This window comes from Castor canadensis, chromosome 5 (genome assembly GCF_047511655.1).
Source record: "Castor canadensis chromosome 5, mCasCan1.hap1v2, whole genome shotgun sequence".
Taxonomy (NCBI): domain Eukaryota; kingdom Metazoa; phylum Chordata; class Mammalia; order Rodentia; family Castoridae; genus Castor; species Castor canadensis.
In genome coordinates this window covers 63312657-63334254 of record NC_133390.1, presented here as the reverse complement: position 1 = coordinate 63334254, position 21598 = coordinate 63312657, and the positions used below count along the sequence as shown (strand labels likewise).

The 21598-nt window shown below is 34.7% G+C and overlaps 1 protein-coding gene and 1 long non-coding RNA gene across 19 annotated transcripts in view; one reads left to right on the top strand and one right to left on the bottom strand.

Moving 5' to 3' along the window:
* The window catches only part of LOC141423241 (uncharacterized), a 75982-nt gene extending 67973 nt beyond the window's left edge, over nucleotides 1-8009 (bottom strand). For both annotated transcript variants that reach the window (XR_012447952.1, XR_012447951.1), the window contains exon 1: nucleotides 7895-8009. This is a non-coding gene — a long non-coding RNA (uncharacterized lncRNA). The remainder of the gene's footprint in view (nucleotides 1-7894) is intronic.
* Nucleotides 1-21598, top strand: part of Zbtb20 (zinc finger and BTB domain containing 20) — an 815899-nt gene that overhangs the window by 238805 nt on the left and 555496 nt on the right. For all 17 annotated transcript variants that reach the window (XR_012447947.1, XR_012447949.1, XR_012447950.1 and 14 more), the window contains one exon: nucleotides 10273-10318. The gene's annotated coding sequence lies outside the window, so the exon portion shown is untranslated. The remainder of the gene's footprint in view (nucleotides 1-10272; nucleotides 10319-21598) is intronic.

Below are 21598 nucleotides of genomic sequence, written 5' to 3'. Positions count from 1 at the left end.
AGAGGGAATGGTTTCAGGTTTTCTCCGTTAAGTATAATGCTGGCTGTAGGTTTGTCATATGTAGCTTTTATAATGTTGAGGTACTTTCCTTCTCTTCCTAGTTTTCTTAGAGCTTTTATCATGAAATGGTGTTGGATCTTATCAAAGGCTTTTTCTGCATCTATTGAGATGATCAAGTGGTTTTTGTCTTTGCTTCTGTTAATGTGGTTTATTACATTTATTGATTTTCGTATGTTGAACCACCCCTGCATCCCTGGGATGAAGCCTACTTGGTCGTGGTGAATAATCTTTTTGATGTATTGTTGAATTCAGTTTGCCATTATTTTATTGAGGATTTTTGCTTCAATGTTCATTAAGCAGATTGGCCTATAGTTCTCCTTTTTGGAGGTGTCTTTGCCTGGTTTTAGGATAAGTGTAATACTGGCTTCATAAAATGTGTTTGGCAGTTTTCCTTCCCTTTCTATTTCGTGGAATAGTTTAAGGAGGGTTGGTATCAGTTCTTCTTTAAAGGTCTGATAGAATTCAGCAGAGAATCCATCAGGTCCTGGACTTTTCTTTTTGGGGAGACTCTTGATTGCTGCTTCAATTTCATTTTGTGTTATAGATCTATTCAAGTGATTAATTTCCTCTTGGTTCAGTTTTGGATGGTCATATGTACCTAGAAATCTGTCCATTTCTTTAAGATTTTCAAATTTATTTGCATATAGGTTCTCAAAGTAGTCTCTGATGATTTCCTGGACTTCCATTGTGTTTGTTGTTATCTCCCCTTTTGCATTCCTGATTCTACTAATTTGGGTTTTTTCTCTCCTCATTTTAGTCAGGTTTGCCAGGGGTCTATCAATCTTGTTTATTTTTTTAAAGAACCAACTTTTTGTTTCATTAATTCTTTGTATGGTTTTTTTGGTTTCTATTTCATTGGTTTCAGCTCTTATTTTTATTATTTCTCTCCTTCTATTTATTTTGGGATTTGCTTGTTCTTGTTTTTCTAGGAGTTTGAGATGTATCATTAGGTCATTGATTTGGGATCTTTCAGTCTTTTTAATATATGCACTCATGGCTATAAACTTTCCTCTCAGGACTGCCTTTGCTGTGTCCCATAGGTTCCGGTAGGTTGTGTTTTCATTTTCATTGACTTCCAGGAACTTTTTAATTTCCTCTTTTATTTCATCAATGATCCATTCTTCATTAAGTAATAAGTTATTTAGTTTCCAGCTGTTTGCATATTTTTTGTCTTTACTTTTGTTGTTGAGTTCTAGTTTTATTGCATTGTGATCAGATAGTATGCACGGTATAATTTCTATTTTCTTATATTTGCTGAGACTTGCTTTGTGCCCAAGGATATGATCTATTTTGGAGAAGGTTCCATGGGCTGCTGAGAAGAATGTATATTGTATAGAAGTTGGATGAAATGTTTTATAGACATCAATTAGGTCCATTTTAGATCTTGGATTTCTTTATTGATTTTTTTTGTTTGGATGACCTATCTATTGATGATAATGGGGTGTTAAAGTCTCCCACAACCACTGTGTTGGCGTTTATATATGCTTTTAGGTCTTTCAGGGTATGTTTGATGATATTGGGTGCGTTGACATTGGGTGCATACAGGTTGATAATTATTATTTCCTTTTGGTGTATTTCCCCTTTTATTAGTATGGAATGTCCTTCTTTATCTCATTTGATCAATGTAGGTTTGAAGTCTACTTTGTCAGAGATAAGTATTGCTACTCCTGCCTGTTTTCGGGGGCCATTGGCTTGGTAAATCTTCTTCCAGCCTTTTATCCTTAGCCTATGCTTATTTCTGTCAGTGAGATGGGTCTCCTGTAAGCAACAAATTGTTGGATCTTCCTTTTTAATCCATTTCGACAAGCAGTGCCTTTTGATGGGTGAATTAAGTCCGTTAACATTAAGCGTTAGTACTGATAGGTATGTGGTGATTCCTGTCATTTAGTTGTCTTAGTTGTTTGAAGGTTTGATTGTGTGTACCTAAGTTGAGGTTACTCTCTACTGTCTTGCTTTTTTCTTTTTCTGTGGTTTGGTGCTGACTGTCTTTTCATGGTTAAGTTGGGTTTCACTTTCTGTGTGCAGAATCCCTTGAAGAATCCTTTGTAGTGGTGGCTTTGTGTCACATATTGTTTAGTTTCTGCTTATCATGGAAGACTTTTATTGCTCCATCTATTTTGAATGATAGTGTTACTGGGTAGAGTATCCTGGGGTTGAAGTTATTTTCATTCAGTGCCTGGAAGATCTCACCCCATGCTCTTCTTGCTTTTAATGTTTGTGTTGAGAAGTCTGCTGTGATTTTGATGGGTTTACCTTTGTATGTTACTTGTTTTTTCTCTCTTACAGCCTTCAATATTCTTTCCTTAGTTTCTGAACTTGTTGTTTTAATGATGATATGTCATGGGGTAGTTCTATTTTGATCTGGTCTGTTTGGTGTCCTGGAGGCCTCTTGCATCTGTATGGGAATATCTTTCTCTAGATTTGGGAAATTTTCCATTATTATTTTGTTAAATATATTCCTCATTCCCTTTGCTTGCACCTCTTCTCCTTCTTCGATGCCCATGATTCTCAAGTTTGGTCTTTTGATGGAGTCAGTGAGTTCTTGCATTTTCTTTTCACAGGTCTTGAGTTGTTTAATTAATAGTTCTTCGGTTTTTCTTTTAATTACCATTTCATCTTCAAGTTCTGAGATTCTGTCTTCTGTTTGTTCTATTCTGCTGGATTGGCCTTCCATTTTGTTTTACAGTTCTGTTTCTTTCTATTTTCTGAGGTTTTCCATATCCTGGCTGGTTTCCTCTTTAATGTTGTCTATTTTTGTCCTGAGTTCATTTATCTGTTTATTCATTGTGTTCTCTGTTTCACTTTGTTAGTGCTTCTATGGTTTCCTTTATTTCTTCTTTTGCTTTTTCAAATTCTCTATTTTTGTTGTCTTGGAATTTCTTGAGTGTCTCCTGTACATTTTGGTTGACCCTATCCGGTATCATTTCTATAAAATTCTCATTGAGTACCTGTAATATGTCTTCTTTTAAATTATTCTTGTGGGCTTCATTGGGTCCTTTGGCATAGTTTATCTTCATTTTGTTGGAGTCTGGATCTGAGTACCTGTTTTCTTCATTCCCCTCTGGTTCCTGTACTAATTTTTTGCTGTGGTGAAACTGGTTTCCCTGTTTTTTCTGTCTTCCCGTCATTGTCTTTGGTGTTGTTACTGTCCCTATATTGTGTGCAATTAAGTATTTTCTAGCTTGTAATAATAACAATGGTAATATTTAGAATGGAAGGTTGAGCTGAGATGGAAAGCAAGAAGTTAAAGAAATGGGAAAAACAAATACACAGACTGTTGGAGAAAACATAACAAGGTATCAGACAAGAAGGTTTCAAAGGTATAAACAGGGAGCTGTAGGGTACTAATTGGACAGTAAGCTGAACAGACATTAGAGAGACAGAGAGAGGATTGAAAATCAAAAAATAAAAAAAATAAAGGTAAGAATAAAAATTAAAAATAAGTAAATGAAAGTAAAATCTATATATAAAAATGTATTAAAATAAAATGAAAAAATAGAAATTTTTAAAAAACCAAAAAACCATAAAACCTCCAAGTTCAAATGCAATGAAGTTTCAGTCTTAATAATTTGGGTGTCCGTCTCAGTCTCCAATCCTGGAGATGGTCCCTCAGATGTTGTTCTGTAGTTGTCTCATCAAAGGGGACGCATAAAGTAGAACAAAACTACACACGCACAAAAAAAAACCCCACCAAGTGTCCCAAGTTCAAATGCAATATAGTTTCAGTAAGTTTTTCAGCTTGTATAGGTGTAATTCGGTTGTCCTCTCATCAAAGGTAGGGAGACAAAGAAAAAAAAAAAGAGTCTGGAGGCAGTTCTGAGAATGGTATCTGCAGCTGTGGCTTGCCTGCCTGCTGCTGTCAGCCTGCTGTTGCTGGAGGAATTATTTATGCAGATCTCTGGGGTGAGCTTAGTACTCACCTGGCCCTGCAGGCTTTGTTTGCTCAGATTTCTCCTGTTTGTGAGCCTCTGCTACAAGCTTTCCCCTTTCCAAGCACTGGGAAAGGTGACACTGCACCTGCGTTCTCAGGCCTGCGTGTTTATTTACAGTTCATGTGGGAGGTGGGTCTTCCCCCCTCTTCTGTGGAGTTTTCCTCCCATCTCTGCTTTCACAAGCTTTCCTGCTCCTGATTACTGGGCAGTGCTGCTGCTCCTGCCAGCCGCCATGTTTGTTTATAGCTCACGTGGGAAGTGGGTCTTCCTCCTCTCCTGTGGAATTTTCCTCCCTCCACCAGTCTCATAAGCTTTCCTGCACCTTGTTGCTGGGTGCACGCCCCCCGCTCCCACCAGAGGCTCTTCGGCCAGACCGGCTTGTTTATTTACAGTCCGGGGAAGGATTTCCTTCCCCCAATCTTCAGCGCTCAGGGCGCCCCACCCTCTTTCCTGGGTGTCTTTATCATTCTTATTGCTTATTACTCAGTTTCTCTTTTTTCCCCTGGTGGAGGTCAGGCTGTCCAGGGGGCTATGCTGCTCTGGCCCAGGCTTGTCTGTGGGGGAACCGCGGTACCGCGAAGCTCACCTGGTCCGCGTCTTCCCAGGCCGTCTGGGGGCCGGTGACTGGCAGCCCGGGGGCCCTCCTTGTTTCCCCATTTAACGTGAAGTGGAGATTCTCTGCGCCGGCTGGAGGTGTGGAGGGGTCAAAGTTATGCCTCTTCTCAGTGATTATGCCTGCAAAGTGTGTCTCCAGCGTCTCTCCAAGATTTCACTATAGGAGGCTCGCTTTCTGCTTCCTCCCTCTAGCTGCCATCTTGGAATCCCTAACATTAATTTTGGTCATTCTGTTTACTAGATCTTAAAAAGTTTTCAGGTTTAGGACTGGGCCATGACTCAGTGGGAAGCACAAGGCTATGATATAAAATCCCAGTACCACCAAAAAAAAGAGATGAAAAAGTTCTCAAGTTTAAATAAAATTACCTATAAAAACAATAATTGTATTTTCTTCTTAATACACTGTGAAGTGTGAATTATAAAACAAATATAATTATTTATATTTAGTGTGTATTATACATCAGGTTCATATTTAAAAATTCACATTCATCATGTTTACACATAAAATTTGCTACTAAAACTATTTCATTTTAAGTGATAACTGTTAATACTAGGAAATTCAAATTTAGCTATTTTTTTAAATGTAAATTTAGTTTTTCATACATTTTATAGTGTTATTATAGCTGATCTGACTTAAGCTTTAGAGAGACTCATCAGTCTTGGGTTAACGGGTGTTTTTTGTATGATTTCATTTTCCTTCCTTATTGCCCTTTATCTGTTTCCAGTTCCCACAGTTGATAAACAGATAACTATTGCTTCTTGTATCTCCTCTTTCTGATGGGCAGATGACTTTTTAACCATGAAGTGCTAAATCTACCTCAGAAATTTACACATATAAGTACAATAAGTTTTTTTAAAATCCACTTTAAGACATCATAATCCTCTTACTCTTTATAGAACTTTCTGTTCAGATAAGTCATAGAAGTTAGGGAACTTTATTTTGAAAAATAAAATGAGCTTTCTTGATGATTAAAGCCATAATGTAACAACAACAACATACTAATAATACAATGATAGACTACCTAGAAGAACTAACTAAATATATAAAAATATATATAATATATAAATATATGTATAAATAATTTTGGATTACATAGTGTCAGTGTCTTTTTCTATTTTCCATATTATTGTTGTAACAAGGGTACATTGTGACATTTACAAAAGTGATTACAATATATCTTAGTTAAATTTACCCCCTCCATCATTCTCCTTTATCCTCCCTCTCCCCAATCTTAGAATAGTTTCAACAGGTCTCATTTTTCCATTTTCATGCATGAGTACATAATATTTCCACCACATTCACCCTTCTGTACCCTTTCCTTATATCTTTTCCCCTCCTATTGGTATTAACCCCCAGACAGGGTCTGTTTTACCTTCCTGTTCTCCGTTCTTTTAAAAAAGATACTTTTGTTTGTTTACGATATCTTTATAGGGAATTTCATCATGACATTTCCATGTATATTTGTATTTTGTCCTATATTGGTTCATCCCCTCTATTTTGCTGCTTTCTACTTAGTGCTCTTCTTATGGTGACTTAAACAAGTTTTTAAAATTCTCTACTAATCCCCTTTTAGATATATGATCCCTATACATTTCTATGCATATATAATATTGTTTGTACTTGTATTGGGTCTTTTCTTAAAAGAGGGCCAAGTTTAAAATGTGAAATACTTAAAATATTCCTTATGATGTGTACTCAGTTTATGGGGGGAAATGTAGTTTTAATCTAAATTTAGGTTCAGAGTTCTTTCATAGAACCACCACCCCATGTACTCAGGTGAGGCCTTATTCACTGCCCTTAGTGAATTAGCAATTAAATTTATCAATGGATTAAGATGCATCTCTTTCCAGACCCAACCAGCTAGGTGGAAGAGCTTTTCTGTGCACCATAACATTGAGTTGGACCTATTCAGTTCCCATTGGAAAACCAGGTGTGGTGGTGCATGCATGAAATCCCAGCTAGATGGGAGGCAGAGATATCGAGGTTCAAGGCCAGCCTGGGAAACATGCTGATTAACAAACTTAAGCAAAAAAACTAGAGGTGTTGCTCAAGGGGGTAGAGGCAAGCATGAGTCCCTGAGTTTAATCTGTAACACTGAAAAAAAAAAAAAAACCCTCAAAGATACAGATGTGCCAACCTAGAAGTAAAAAGGAACTTTAAAAAGAATAAACCCTCTGTATTATGTTTCCATCTGTAAGTGTTGATAATAATTTCACCTTACATGACCCATATATCTTACATATCTGTGGGAGAATTTGAAGACACACCACTTAATTCAGGATCTTTACTGCCATTTAAATCAAAACAAAAATGAGGGCTAGAAAAATTATCGATTGTATATCCATTTCTGTCTCTTGAGCCATGAGAGAAAAAGTGACTCCAGCCTCTCTTACTCAGCTCATTTTCTGGATCTTTTTAGAAGGCATAAAATGATGAGGACACTGCCCACAAGTGATTGCTAAGAAGTTCATAATACCTTGGCTTGATTCCAGTTGAGTAATTATATTTATTTTGTCCAAGCTTTCCTTGCCCTAATTGTATCAGTTAAACATGGATAATTTTCACCAGAGAAGTTGGAAAGCATTGCTATACATATTATTTAGACCTTACTATCTTTCTCTTCAGTAATAGAAATGGTCCTTAAAAATGCTGGTTAGGGTTATGGTTGTAGCTCTTACTTTTGTTCTGGAGTGTCCCGATTCTGAATTGTTCTGTGAACATCTAGCACAAGACTGCCTTTTGGATGAGCTGCTGAAGTATAGGGTGATAACTTGAGCAAGCAGTTTTTATATTCTTTCTTCCTGCTTAGTGTAGTCCCTTTGCTGAAAGTGAGATATCCTTTTCTTTTTTTTCATATAACCACGGATACTAGTAGTTCTTTTTTAGCAAGTGCTTACTTTATGTCAGGCATTATGCTAATTCCTTTGTATCTTAATATACATCTACAAAACAACCCTATAAGGTTAGGTAACATGATCACCTTTTTACAGTCGAGGAACATGTAACTTGCTCAACATCACAAATTGAAGAGGGGTACCCCTACTTCTATTCCAGGATTGTCTGAATGTAAGAGCTAAGCACTTAACTGTCATCCTGCCTTGTAACTCTGCTGCTGCCCAGAACTCCATGTGCTTGGTCTATGGATCATTGATCACATGAATAGCTGTTCTTAGTACTTGTCATCACTTCACAAAGGCTGACCCCATTTACCCCAACCTCATACCCATTGTGTGGCACTGGCTTCAGAAGGACAAAGATTATGGCTATAGACCATGAAGAAACTGACCTGTTATTTAAAGAATCTGTAGCTGCATCATTTTATGTGCACAGTGACAGTGGTTTTCTCTATCTCCTTTTCTTTCCATGGTGGTGGTGTCATCATAACAGTGTCTTTAGGCAGGATTAACAAGTAACTAACTTATTTACTTTGGTTGCCAATAAATAACTATAGCCTGTTAATAATTGTGCATGTGTTTCACGTGGCCCTAGATATGAGATAATCTTACACATCTAGCATCCCAGATTGAATCAATATTCCTTCATGCTTGATTTCCTGTTATATCTCCACTGACAAAAGCAAATCACATAAGGAAAAACAAATAAAGTAAATTTACTAATGTATTTTATAAGTGATGTACACTAATAAGCATGACTTTATTCAGTGTTACCTAAATACAAGTTTTTAACTCAATAATATAAAAAGAACAAACCTAGCATATGCTTTCTTCTGGATCACTCATGAACACTTTATGTTTACCCCTTTATTTGAGTTGTTCGTACATATCTTCCGTGCTTTTAAATTGTTAGCACTATGAGGGTAAGATGCTTCCTAATGTATCTTTCAGCACATCACAGTGCCAAATGCAGCACCTTGCACATAGTAGATGTTCATGGAATCTTGTTGTCTTAATGAATAATTAGTCTGTACTTGATTGAACAGATTTGCAGTCCCAAATTGTTCTTGCCATCATTTCACTCTGCATAATTAAAGAATTTTTACTAAGATGATTAAAAATGTGTTACTGACTTACTGGTATAGATTCTAGAGCAGTGGGATGGAAAAGACTCTGGCTATACTCTTATGAGGAAGCAGTGAGAGTGTGTTTCTCACTGGAGGTATGCTTAGTGGATTTTATATGGGATCAAATTAATTTATTTCTCTTAGGAAAGTAAGATTTATGATTTCCATATGGCACTTTATAATTTTTTTCTTTTACCCCACCTTGCCAACTAATATTTTCACTATGATGAAAGTAATGTTTATTACAGATAGTTAACTGTCTATGAAAGTAAAAAGATAACATTTAAATCCTTCATAATCGTATCTTAAATCCAGATATAATCACTCTTAGTATTTCTGTGTTTACTTTCTGCTTTTATCATATATATAATTTCATACTGTGCATGCAATTAATATTCTCCATACTTAAATAATGTTACAGTATTATAATACTATAAACTTGTATTTTCCCATAAAATTTAAAACATTGTTTTAAGGTACCTGTGAATTGTTGCAAAATCTTCCTTTACATGGATGTGATATGCTTTATTTAATTAGTTTTTCCTATTGTTAGGTATTTAGGTTACTTGAGGTTTTTACTATGATAAAATTCATTTTATATAAATTTCTATTCTTGTTCTGTTGTGTAAGATAGATTCCTAGAACTAAAATGACTGAGATAAATTTTGAACTTTGAGTTCTTGATACATATTACTCAATAATTTTCCAGAAACTTCTTAGTAATTCACAATCCCATCAGAATTGTGTATGATGCAATTTATTAAGCCATCATCAAAATTGATTATTAGCGATAAACACTTTAAAAGAAGTATTGTCAAGTAGACCTACCGATTTTAATATGTTGCTTCTATCAACTATGCTCAGAAGTATATAAACAATTTATTTTGCTTTCAGAAAGAATTATAAAATTCTTACTTTGAAGAATAGTTTGGAGGCTGTATGAACAATAGAGCTACCTAAATCCAAATATTTTTCTCATCTGATTATAAGCTGCATACTTTTGCTTCATCTGGACTTACTCAGTCTTCTGTATGGATGCCTACTTCCCTGGCAGTTTTGTCAAAGTGTGTTGAGGCATCATGTATTGTGACTGATGTGGTGTTAGCGTGCCCTTGTAGTGATCAGTCTTATTTCTATTTGCTGTTATAACAGTTAATGAACATTTATTTCTTTATGAAATTTTTGTGGACTGCTCTACAAAAGCACCTTTCTTTCTCACCAATATTCTAGCCAAACTGACGGAGTGCAGATGAGTCGAAGTAGTTTCATTTTAGAAGCAGCAGTTGTATTTGTATTAGGAAGGCAATAGTCTTGGAAGAATACCAAAAAAAATCATTTTTAAGTGTTTGCCTCATCCTTAGTGAAAGTATTTGTGTTTCAGAGGCCATGGTGAGTCTCAGTCCCTTATTGGTGCTTTGTTTTTGATAACACTGCTAAGGAGTTGTATGTGTGTGTACATGCATACATTAGAATTAAGGGTGCTCTGAAATATCCTATGGGGAACATATAAATATAAAATAATTCACCTTCTTTATGCACTGCAATCTTTTCTATGTCTCTGCAGAAATTGCCTCAACATAAATACTGGTTTCAACTCAGTAAATTAATTTTTACTTACATGACATATTTGTTTTGCATTTCAGAGTACCTGATAAATTGCAAGTCTGTTTGTGCCCCATAGCTGCACAGGTATGTATATGAATTAACTATAGCAATGTAAATCTATGTATTAACTGACAAGTTATTACATTTTTATGTATTAAAATTGTGCACAGATTTCATAATATGAAAATGTTAATTTTTGAGTACTGTACTTATAATATTGACAGCTTCAAAGAACAGTATACTTTGTACATACATTGAATTTCATTTCATTGTAAGAATCAAATAAACATTTCTAAGATTTGATGAAGCAGAATAATTTTAATTACAAAGCATTCATCTGGTGAAGATTAGAGCGTATTTTATGGAACTGTATTATTAAAGCAACTGACAGTGCAGGTTCAGACTATTTCAAAGCCACTTTTGACAGTGTTGTTTTGTTTTCAAACTTTTTTGCTGTTTTGGGGTTTATTTTCTGTAGAGGTTACTTTAGGTAAGGAGTGGTTGCAGATGTACTGTCTGGTACACTGTCTCGAGCACTAGACAAATGGAAAAAAAATGTTCGCACCTGTTTAAAATCTCAACCGTGCGGTGTTGTGGTTCCTGGGCAACAGGCAGGAATTCTCAGAAGCTTGGTTGCACCTGCTTAGTTGTTGATTACAGGTGTATCACATGAGTGAGAGCACAGAGAAGCTTGTTAGAAGTTTGCTTGTACTATTATACATTTGTATTTTGTGTACTCTGAGTTTAAAAGATACTGGATGTAGACCTTTAACTATTACACTGGTGTAATAGTTAATAAATAGTTATAAAACTGACTGTTTATAGCTCCAAAATATTTTCTCCAAATCCTTTGTTTTGTGTCTCAAATATTGTTTCAGTAGCTGCTAATTGCCATTGATAATGCATATGGTGACTTCTCCAAAGGTTATCTGAGAGAGTGATCTCTCCATATAACTATGTTGATAATTGTTGTCTTGGTAGAGATATTTTGTGTTTGGCTCAATCTTACCATGTTGGCAGCCCCACTATGTGAGGCTGGATATAGTTATTGATCCACTTAGCTGAACAGATTTGAAAGCATTTGGCTATTAGTGGACACATGGGGCATATTCAGAAAATTTAAGGGTACACTGTAAGATGATTTCTTGATTTCTGTATATGTCTCTGTTGCAGTTCGGGTGGAAGTAGGGGAGAAACAGTGAAAATTAAATAGTAATCCCTTGAAGAGGTGCTAAAATCCAGATATAGATTTTAAGGCTGCAAACTTATCCTTTAATCAAATGCTAGATAGATACTTGGTATGTTTTTCCAAAGGGCTACTGATAGTTATATTAAACTTCTTTTCATTAAGGCTTTATATATTTTCTGACAGCTTTTATAGACTATATCTTATATTAGGTAAAATTCTCTAAGTGTAACGTGATAAGCTTCATTCAATATAAAGGTATTTAATAAATTAATTCAGTAGTCCCAAAATTAAAAGATGCTAAGGCATTTACATCAGTATTTAGTAACATAAATATTAAGTCTTGGAGCTGCTGTATCTTTTCCTTTCATTGGACCATATGGAATTTATTTTTTGAAATAAATCAGTATAATATAAATTGAACTAACCTCTTGGAAAGTGAGAAACATAGATACTAAAGTAAGCAGGAGATTGCCAGTAGTCCCTTAACACAATGCCTTGTACATAGTAGTTGGGTAATAAATGTTGAGTGGTGTTCTGTTAGAAATAGAGGGATAGTGCTCTAGAAGCTTATTACTTATAATTTTGGATGAGCTTTGATAGACTTATTTTAGTTCTTATGTTGCTGGCTAGATAGAGATAAAAGTACTGGTAAATCCTATCCTTAATGAATGAGAAATTAATACATAAGGATTGGTCCTTTCATTATTATAAGTCAAGAATTAAAATACATATTTGCTTTATATTAATTTTTACTGACTATGAGAAAAGCATCCTTATTATCCCTATTATACACACAAGGTTGAGGCATTAATGGTTAAGTTACTTGTCACCTTGGAAACTCTGCAGCACAGGGATAAACAAACCTTCTGTGTTATGTGATTAATGCCTTAGCCTTCCAAGCACTTGCTGTGCTCTATTTCCTGAGCTAATTGTATCTCACTAAAAACACAAAAATAAAATGTATGTTTACTTTCTTTGGGTCAGGTAAGATCAGAACATATTAAAAATTTGTAGTTGTTTTACTAAGCAGAAATAATGGGCCCTGTGTTTACTGTATACATATTTGTAATTATGGTTTCTATTTACTCATTAACTTCCAAATGTAAATACATAAAGTCAAGCAAAGGTAAAGTCAAAATAGAGCCTTTAAGAGCTGCTCTACATAGGCACTTCTAAAGGTCCATTTTGTGTGGCATGAGGCACTCACATAAGAATGGCCCACGTTGCATAAGGAACCAATAACTACTGCATCAAAACACCTTGTTTAGAGTCTCAAATTTTGGTACACTGGTTGACAGTATTCTGGAGTACTTTTAGACTTGGAAGTGCCTTCCTATTGGAGTTACTTTAATTTACACCAGTGGGTAAGAGGCCTGATTCATGGACATCACTTTTTCCTCCTCAGTCTTAGCGTGGTAGATTAAACGATATACTTCTATTAATTTCAAGATTAGAAATTAAGAGGTAAGCCAAGAATATGTATTACATAGAATATTAATCATTAAAGCAGACATATTAGCAGCTGCTTCAGTGGTTTGTACCAGGAATTATTGTATAGAATAGCAAGGAAAAATTGTTATACCCTAGGATTCCTGGGCATAATTGCAGGCTTCCCTGTGATTTCAGGGTTAAAGTGATAAAGGAAAAAAAAATCCAACAACTGAGAACATAGCATGCCTAAGTATAATTTCTTTTCCATATTCTATCCTTCTTTCCCTTCCTCATTTCCTTTTTTAAATCCTACATGGTAGATGATTCCTGGTATTTGTACACACAGCGATAGGCTAAGTGAAGCAAATGAAGTCCTTGTCCTCAATGATTATACCAACAGGGTTCTTTTTGGCTTCACTACTTATTATTAGTATGGACCCAGTCAAGACTCTGACTTTGATTCCTTATTTATAAAACTAGAAAAACATACTATATATCTCATATCTTTTTGTGTTGAAAGTTAGGTAATACACTACATGTAAAATATTTGGTCCAGTGTTTGGCACTTAGCAAACACTCAATCTTAGGTATACTGCTATTATTTTATCACTACATCCATAATAACTATTCTTGGATACTGAAGAAAGACCATCTAATTGCCTTGGGAGCTGGGATCCTAGCCCAGGCATTGCCGTATAGCTTGCCTAAAGTTTCTATCCAAAGTTATCTCTGTTTCCAAGACTTTACAAGAGACTTTTTAAATTCATAAATCAATGTGATGCATATAGAAGACTTTCATGTATACTTTTTTATTATTTGCCCAGTTTTTAATTTTGATAAAATATATGATATAAAATTTATCTTAATATATAGTTCAGTGGTATTAGATACACTATAGTGCTTATGTGGACATCACATCCATCCATCTCCATAGCTCTTTCATCTTACAAGATTGAAATGCTATACACATGAAAATAACTTTCCATTTTTCCCTTCCTCAATCCACTGGCAACCACTTCTACTTTCTGTTTCAGGGATTTTGGCTACTACTCTTAGTCATATAAGTAGAATCACATAAAAGTGTGTGTCTTTTTATGCCTGGCTTATTTCACTTTGCATAATTTTCTTTGGGTTCATCCATGTTGTAGTACATGTCACAATTTACTTCATTTCAAGGCTAAGTAATATTCCATTGTATGCATATACCATACATTGTGTATCCCATACAAGGGAATACACATGCAATGAATTGCTTCTACATTTCAGTTATACAAAATTCTGCCATGAATCTAAGTATACAGATATCTTCTTGAGAATCTGCATTCAGTGTTTTTTTAGTATATACCCAGAAGTGAAATTGCTGAGTCATACAGTAATTGTATTTCTCATGTATTTCAATAATGAAATTATTTCAACTGAACTGATTAAGTAGTTCTTGTGTTTGAATTTTGGTACTTTTGGATTCAGCTGACCTGCTCTGAAACTTCAGTTCCATGATTCAGTAGCTTGTGACCTGATTAAGAGTGCCTAAGCTTATTAGCCTCAAGTGTTTCTATACATCCTATGTTAATAGCAATGTCTCCCATTTTAGTGATGGATTTGAGGTAGAGAGTGGATTAGATATACAAAGTACTTTACTTGGTGTATGATATCCACTAGTTTTCCCTACATGATAACTTTTTCTCTCTTATTAACATATGAAGTTGCTATGGTGGGCAGTATAGAAATGTGGAGAAAGTGTGAGATTCATCCATTAATAAAGTTAATTTTGGAAAGTTATGACTCTGAGAATGCTTGCTACTTTAAGAAAAACTTAAGGGAGGGATAATCATATTCACCTCAATGTCTGTTGATTATTAAAGTGTGGCTTGCAGTGGAAGCCCTGTTGCTACAACCCCAGACAAAATGAGTAGTAGTTACGTATGGTTTTCCTTAAGAAGGAAATTATTGTGGTAAAATAACCTGATTCTTTCCAATGCAAACTCCCTCAACAGTAGAAATGTGGATTTATGAATTTATATGTGTGATTTTCCCTTAATTATCTTTAATAAAAACTAGATGATCTTAATTAGAGTAAACCATTTTCCTCTGCCAGGTTGTTTATGCTGCAACAGTATCTTCGTGAGCCAGTCAGAATAAGATTTCTTAAAAGTAAGGGACAAAGCACTGATAGTTCATGGACTATCATTACTCACCACAGGTAATAGAGTTGATGTGTCTTAATGTCAGATGTATAATTTTGACTATGATGAATCAAGGTAAATACTGATAATTAATGAAATTTTATTTAGTTGGTATCACTTTGCTAAGGCGGTTGTACCAAAGTACCACAAACTTGACATTAAGCAGAAGTTTGTTTTCTTATAGTTTAGAAGTCTGAAATCGAGTTTTTATTAACAAAGTTGGTTTCTTCCAAGAGCTGCAAGGGAGGTATCTGTTCTTGGTCTTTGACTTATAGAACATCTTTCCCTTGTTTTTCCTCTCATTGCCTACCCTCTGTGAATATTCATTTCAGTGCCCAAATTTCCCCCTTTGCCTAAGGACATCAGTCATATTGTGTTAGGGTCCACCCTAATGACCTTATTTTAACTTCATTACTTCTATAAAGACCAAATAACATAAAGTTTTGTGGTACTGGGGGTTAGACTCTATCATATGCTTTTTTGGAGGGACACAATTTAACTCATATTTGGTGAATAGTCAATGGTCAGTAGTCGATAGTCAGTTCACAATGGTGACTAGTCAATAGTCAATGTTTGAGTGACTTTTAGACTTTAGAGATTATATATATGCACATATATTATTGATAATGCTTACAACAACACAATTAGGTCAGTGTAATTTTCTGCATTTTACAGGTGATAAAATGAAATTTCAGAGAGGATAAGAATGTTTTCAGTGGCACACAGGTAGTAAATATTAAGTGAACCCAGTGTCCCATGCTGTTTTTAATGGATAAGTTTCATAAAAGCTTAATCAAAAACCTAAAAATACTTTAAAGGTTGTGTTTTTGTTTTGTTATAAGGGGTGCTAAAGGGCATTTGTTGTATTAAAAATGGTACATTCTGTTATTACATGAATGCCCAATCATTGACTGCCTACATCTTCACTCCTGATTTTTTTTATGACAGTTGTCCTTGAAAGCTTAATGTTTTAGCTCTCTTGCACCGGATGAAGCTTTTGGACAGGATGGATTCTGAATATAATCACGAGTTGATTCTGGTCCCCATTTGTGCATATGGCACTGAGAGCCAAATCATGCCCAGAGTCTGCTACTTAGCACATGTGTTTCTGCTCCTCTCCCCTCTCCTCCCCTCCCCTCCCCTCCCCTCTGCTCTCTTTTCTCTTCTTTCCTCTCCTCTCTTTCATCTTTGTTTTTTTTTTTTAACTTTTATAAGGTAGCTTGTGATTTTTTTTCCTTTTCTACAATCCCTGTTGTGAGTGATAAACATTGAAAGGGGCTGGATGTAAATGACAAAACAGACTATCCTTGCAATGTGAAAGCTAATAAATACTCTACCAGGTGTGTGCCATAACCTGTCCTTACTGTTATTCATTCACACTAAAGAATAAGGGACACTGTGTACCTTCTGTAAGTTTCCTATCTTACCAATGAAAACATTTTGTTTCTCACTTTGAAGTTTTAAAGCCGACCTAGCTCATGACCCAATTTTACTAATAATTCTCTTAAGTAACCATTGTACTCATTTATGAGATTTTTTTCCACCCACTGTCTGTTTAGCCTGGTTTAAAAATTTTATATATGTACTTTTAAAAAATTGATTAGCTGGAGAGCTGCCCATTCCTCTGTGCTGTATAATAAGGATTTAAAAACTGCATGCTGAATTCTGTATAGTGTAATTAAAACTGACCCACATTTGGACCTGAGTACACCAGGACTTAGCCAAACTTGCCATGAGCTGAGTTCTGGTGGCAGATGGGAACTAATGAGGACACACTCCACTCCAGAATTTCCCAGCTGCTTGGCCCCTTTTTGTACAAACAAGGTTTGGAGCGAAGTCCGGATCCCAAGAGCATGTTCTGTAAATGTGCTGTACCCAATGATTTGGGAAATGTTCTTACAAAATCAAGCTGTTTCAAGGTATCCTTAAGACCTCAGCTAGTGTCCAATTTAAAATATAAAAATTCAAAGGGGCCTTTTGTGCTCTTTCCAATCAGCTTTTAATTTTAAAGTGAACAAAAGTCACGTTTTCCCCTGTCTTTTCTCCTGTGCCTGGCAATGACATGATCATTTATGTCAAAACTTGGAGATCTGCAAGCAGTTATCTCAGGGACAGTACCTCCAGATAGACTATGTCTCCTTAAAACCTATGCATCTCTTCAACTGGTTTGATGTCCTGGGACTATTCAGGCAGATGTAATTGAATCAGTTTGAAGCAGCTGTAGCTGGCATGTGGTCTCTCAGATTGCTAGCACCTGCTTGTTTTTTTGCAACTCACTAGAGTAAGAGAAGTGCCAAAACCAGCATTGGTCTTGGAGCAGATGAAGCACTCCAGATCTTATATCTCAATTCCCCTTCCAACCTAGCCACATCATCACCAGTGCCTGAATTAATAAAACCCCTTTTCATGATTAGGACTGAGGTACACTTTCCTTCCTATTCCCCTCAGTATTCAGATCCTGACAGTACTGACCATGTGTCCAAAAACAAGAAAAATAAGGGAGTATAATAGTGATCAGGTGGCTTTGGGGCCCTTTTATTATTAGACAACTGGGTAGCCTGTGGTTTGCAGAATCATTTAAATGAATGCACCAAATTCATTTGCTGTTCCAGCACAGTCTTATTGGCACAGAGAATGAGCAGTTAATGTATAACAAACTGTGAGCGGTTATGGAATATGATAAAGACACATACTTAGCAGGAAGGGAATGTAAAACAGAACTCTTTCTCTGTAAGCTCTAGACTAATTGACATGTTTTTCTTCAACACTTACTATGTGCAAAGATATAGTATACTAAAATAGTGATCAAAATCTTAGGACATAAATATATAATTTAAAAGATAGGGATTTATAATTTTTATTAGCATGCATTAATAGTACAAGGGGATTTCATTGTGATAATTCCATAGATGTGTATAATGTACTTTGAATAAGTTCACCCTTGCCATTGGATTTATGATTTACCTATTTTGAAAGTACTTTTACCTTTTCTTTTTTCCATTTGGAAGACATACACTTAGTTCTTAATGCAATCAAAATCCTACTGTGTAATCAAGATGTTAATAAAGGCAACATATTCACTTAACATTTATAGCTTATGTTACAAAGTTCCTTTAAATGGGTTTAATATGGATAATATTTTGAGAGAAGTTACAAAATAAATGAAATTTATGAAAAATAGTAGTAAAATGTTATTTCATTACCATCAGCATGTGAACTATTTTGCAAAACGTGTAGATGCTACAGATATAAAAAGTATTTATGGTCCTTGACTATAAGGATGTTACAGTATACTTGAAGGCATATGATACAGGTTTTTTAAATAAAATGTTAAGGAAATTTCACTGTTAAATGAATTCTTTAGATACGATGACCCCCCCCCCCTTCTTCCTTTCACTTCCCATGAAAGACATCACTAATCCCTATGGTTCTCTCTGACACCAACCAGAAGTTGACCTCAGACTCTTCCTGAAGATAACACTTCAATCATTACCAGTTGATGGAAATTGCTTGTAAGATGGTACCAATAGCCATTGTTGAAAAAAAAATTAAGTGCTAAAGATATTTAGTGGGAGTAGAGATCTCTCTGTGATGCTAGGAAGAAGCTGGACTTGAGCTTGGCCTTGAATAAAACATGAAACATAGGACTTAAGTTACTAGAAAGGAGAAAGTAGAGCACTGTGACACTAAGGATCATTCCTTATAAGCAAATGAATTAATATGTGAATTGAATAGCATAGTCAAAGATAATGAATAGACCTCAGTTGTAGATAAATGATTATATAATTATTAGTTTAATGTTTTAACTCCTCTGCCAGACTATAAACTCTGTGATACATTATATTATTATTTATCATAAAATCCTCCTCACAAATAGTATCACTGACTCCTCCTATCCAACTTAGATCTCCCATATATTTTTAAAGGTTCTTATTCTTTTCTTTCCTATACAGAATTCACCTCCCAGTTTGGGAAGTGCCTTCTCACTGCCAGTATTTTGAGAAAAATTGAGAGGGATTCAAAAATACTTTTGACCTCTGTAAATTTATATAAAAACAATACTTTTCTAAAAAACTAATATTTTTAGAAATACTCTGCTATTGAAACATTTGCTTGAGGCAATTTCTATTTTAGACATAAAATGTAAGAAATTTACTACATAGTCCTGGTTCCAGGGAATAATAAGACACTATGTTAAAGTGGAAACAGTGTATGACTTAGAAATAGAAGATCTGGATTTAAGTTTCTCTGCTATCATTTATTGGCTATGAGATATTGAGCAGCTATTCATGTGCTTGTAGGCTAAGTCTCCTCATCTGTGAATTAGAGGCTAGCATATAACAAAACACTCTGAATTTACAATTAGCTCTTCTGCTCCCTCTTCTTCTCTGTCATCACCATCATAATTCTATTCTGAAACAATGTATTAAAATATGTTCAGTGGTGTAGATCCTTCTTCTCTTTTTTATTATTTGCTGTAGTTATTTATTCTGCACTTTGAAGAAAGCATGAAACATATTTAAAATGAAGCAAGAACTCAAACACTCCAAAACCTAGTAACTGCTAACATTTACTTTTGAGTTATTTTCTCCTCAGTAACAATTCTCTTCCATTTATAATATAATTTCTTAACATTAATGATTTATATATTTGAAGAATATCTGTTAAACTGATCTATAACATTGCATTTTGTGATTGATTGGTTCATTCATTCGTTCACTTGTTTATTTAATGTTAATTGTTCTAGATGTTTATTAATACAACTGAATTCATTTTCCACTTAGTTATATATGAATATCCTAATTATCTATATTCACACCTTGGTAAACTTATAAAGTATTAGGAGACCAGTGTTTCAGAAAAAAACTCAAATTTAAATCAATTCTTCTCTGATTTGTAAGAAACATTTGTTCTCACCTTTAAAATATTTGATGACTTAATTAGAAGATTGGCTAAAATTTATTAACTGAGGAAACAATTTCATTTACTAATAGTCAGTGAACACCACTAAGATTAAAAAAAAAAAACCCTAATGATACTTGCAGCTTCCTGAAAAGTCAATTCCTTCATTCATTCCTGCTTTGAACATGTAATGTTTAAACAATGACTATCTATATGTATTTCCTTATTCTTCTGAGGATTTTAGCAGACTTTATTAATATAATTTCTAGTTTTCTAACTGTATTGATTCCTGTGTATTTAGGGTAAAAATGTGGAATAATATTTCTTCCCACAAAATATATTTTCTTAAAAGTATTTAAACTTTTCAACTATTTGCCATTCTCATTTTTTGTTAAGTATATAAAAACAGGACTGTACTGTAGCTCATTACATTTTAAAGATAAAAATTTTAAATAAGTTTGAATCTTCTGAATTTTGATACTTAAGTGGTTGTAGCTGTGTAATATTGATGATATGTACAGTAAATATATAGGTAAACTGAAAATTAACTATAATATTGCTTTTATAATACTTTAAATTTATATATTCTGTAGAATAACTGAATTTAATATTACTTAAGAAATGGTTAATTTTGTGTATCACAAAGTAGTTCAAGCATAATCTTTAATCATGTTTGTCTGGTGCCCCAAGCAAAGCAATGTATACTTATTAGAGTCATTACCAGTGTCAGGGTAGTATATACCCCAGGCCAAAAGAAAATTGATTTTTCTCCTGTAAATTTGTCATTTAAAATTATATTTAAATTTCCATCAATCAAAAATAGGTATACTTACTTCCAAATCCAGTTCTTCAGCAATATAAATAATTTTTCATTTGATGACTGATTGAATTATGTCCAATTAAGTCATTTCAAGTGTAATTTTGCTATTGATTATATGTCATAAGTTATTTATTAATTATTTATATCAATATACAACTGGGAATTTTTAAATATATTAATTGTAGTTTTTAAAAGATGGTAATTACTGGTTTAAAACAAGATTCTAGCTTTGTGTTCTTGAAAGTATGGCAATAGAAGAAATTGGATGACCTTTCTTTTTTGGACAGTACTAGGGTTTAAACTCAGGGTTTTGCACTTCCTAGGCGGGTGCTCTACCAATTGAACCATGTTTTCAGCTCATTAGAGATAATGTCTCATTTTGCCTGGGCCATCCTGGACCATGGGCATCCTGGACCATGATCCACTTATTTTATGAAACTGTAGGTGGGATGACAGCAGCACACTACTGTGTCCAACTTTTTTCCATTGAGATGGGGTCTCACAAACTTTTTCTCTCCAGGATGGCCTAGAACTACAATCTGCCTATTCTTAGGCTCCAGCATAGTTTGGGATGACAGGCTATTTCTTGGTTGAGATGTGGTCTATTGAACTTTTTATCAGAGCTGACCTTAGAACCAGGATGCTCCCAATCTCAGCCCCCCAAGTAGCTAGGATTATAGGTGTGCGCCACCAGTGCCCAGCTCACTTTTAAAGGGTATCTGTGTCAGATTTAAGAAGGAACAATTCCAATTAGAGGGCAATACATTCCTTTTTAGGTTGAGTTACTACTACTAGCAACCATCACTGCAGCCTCTCAGTAAGTTTTCTTGTTGATTTTC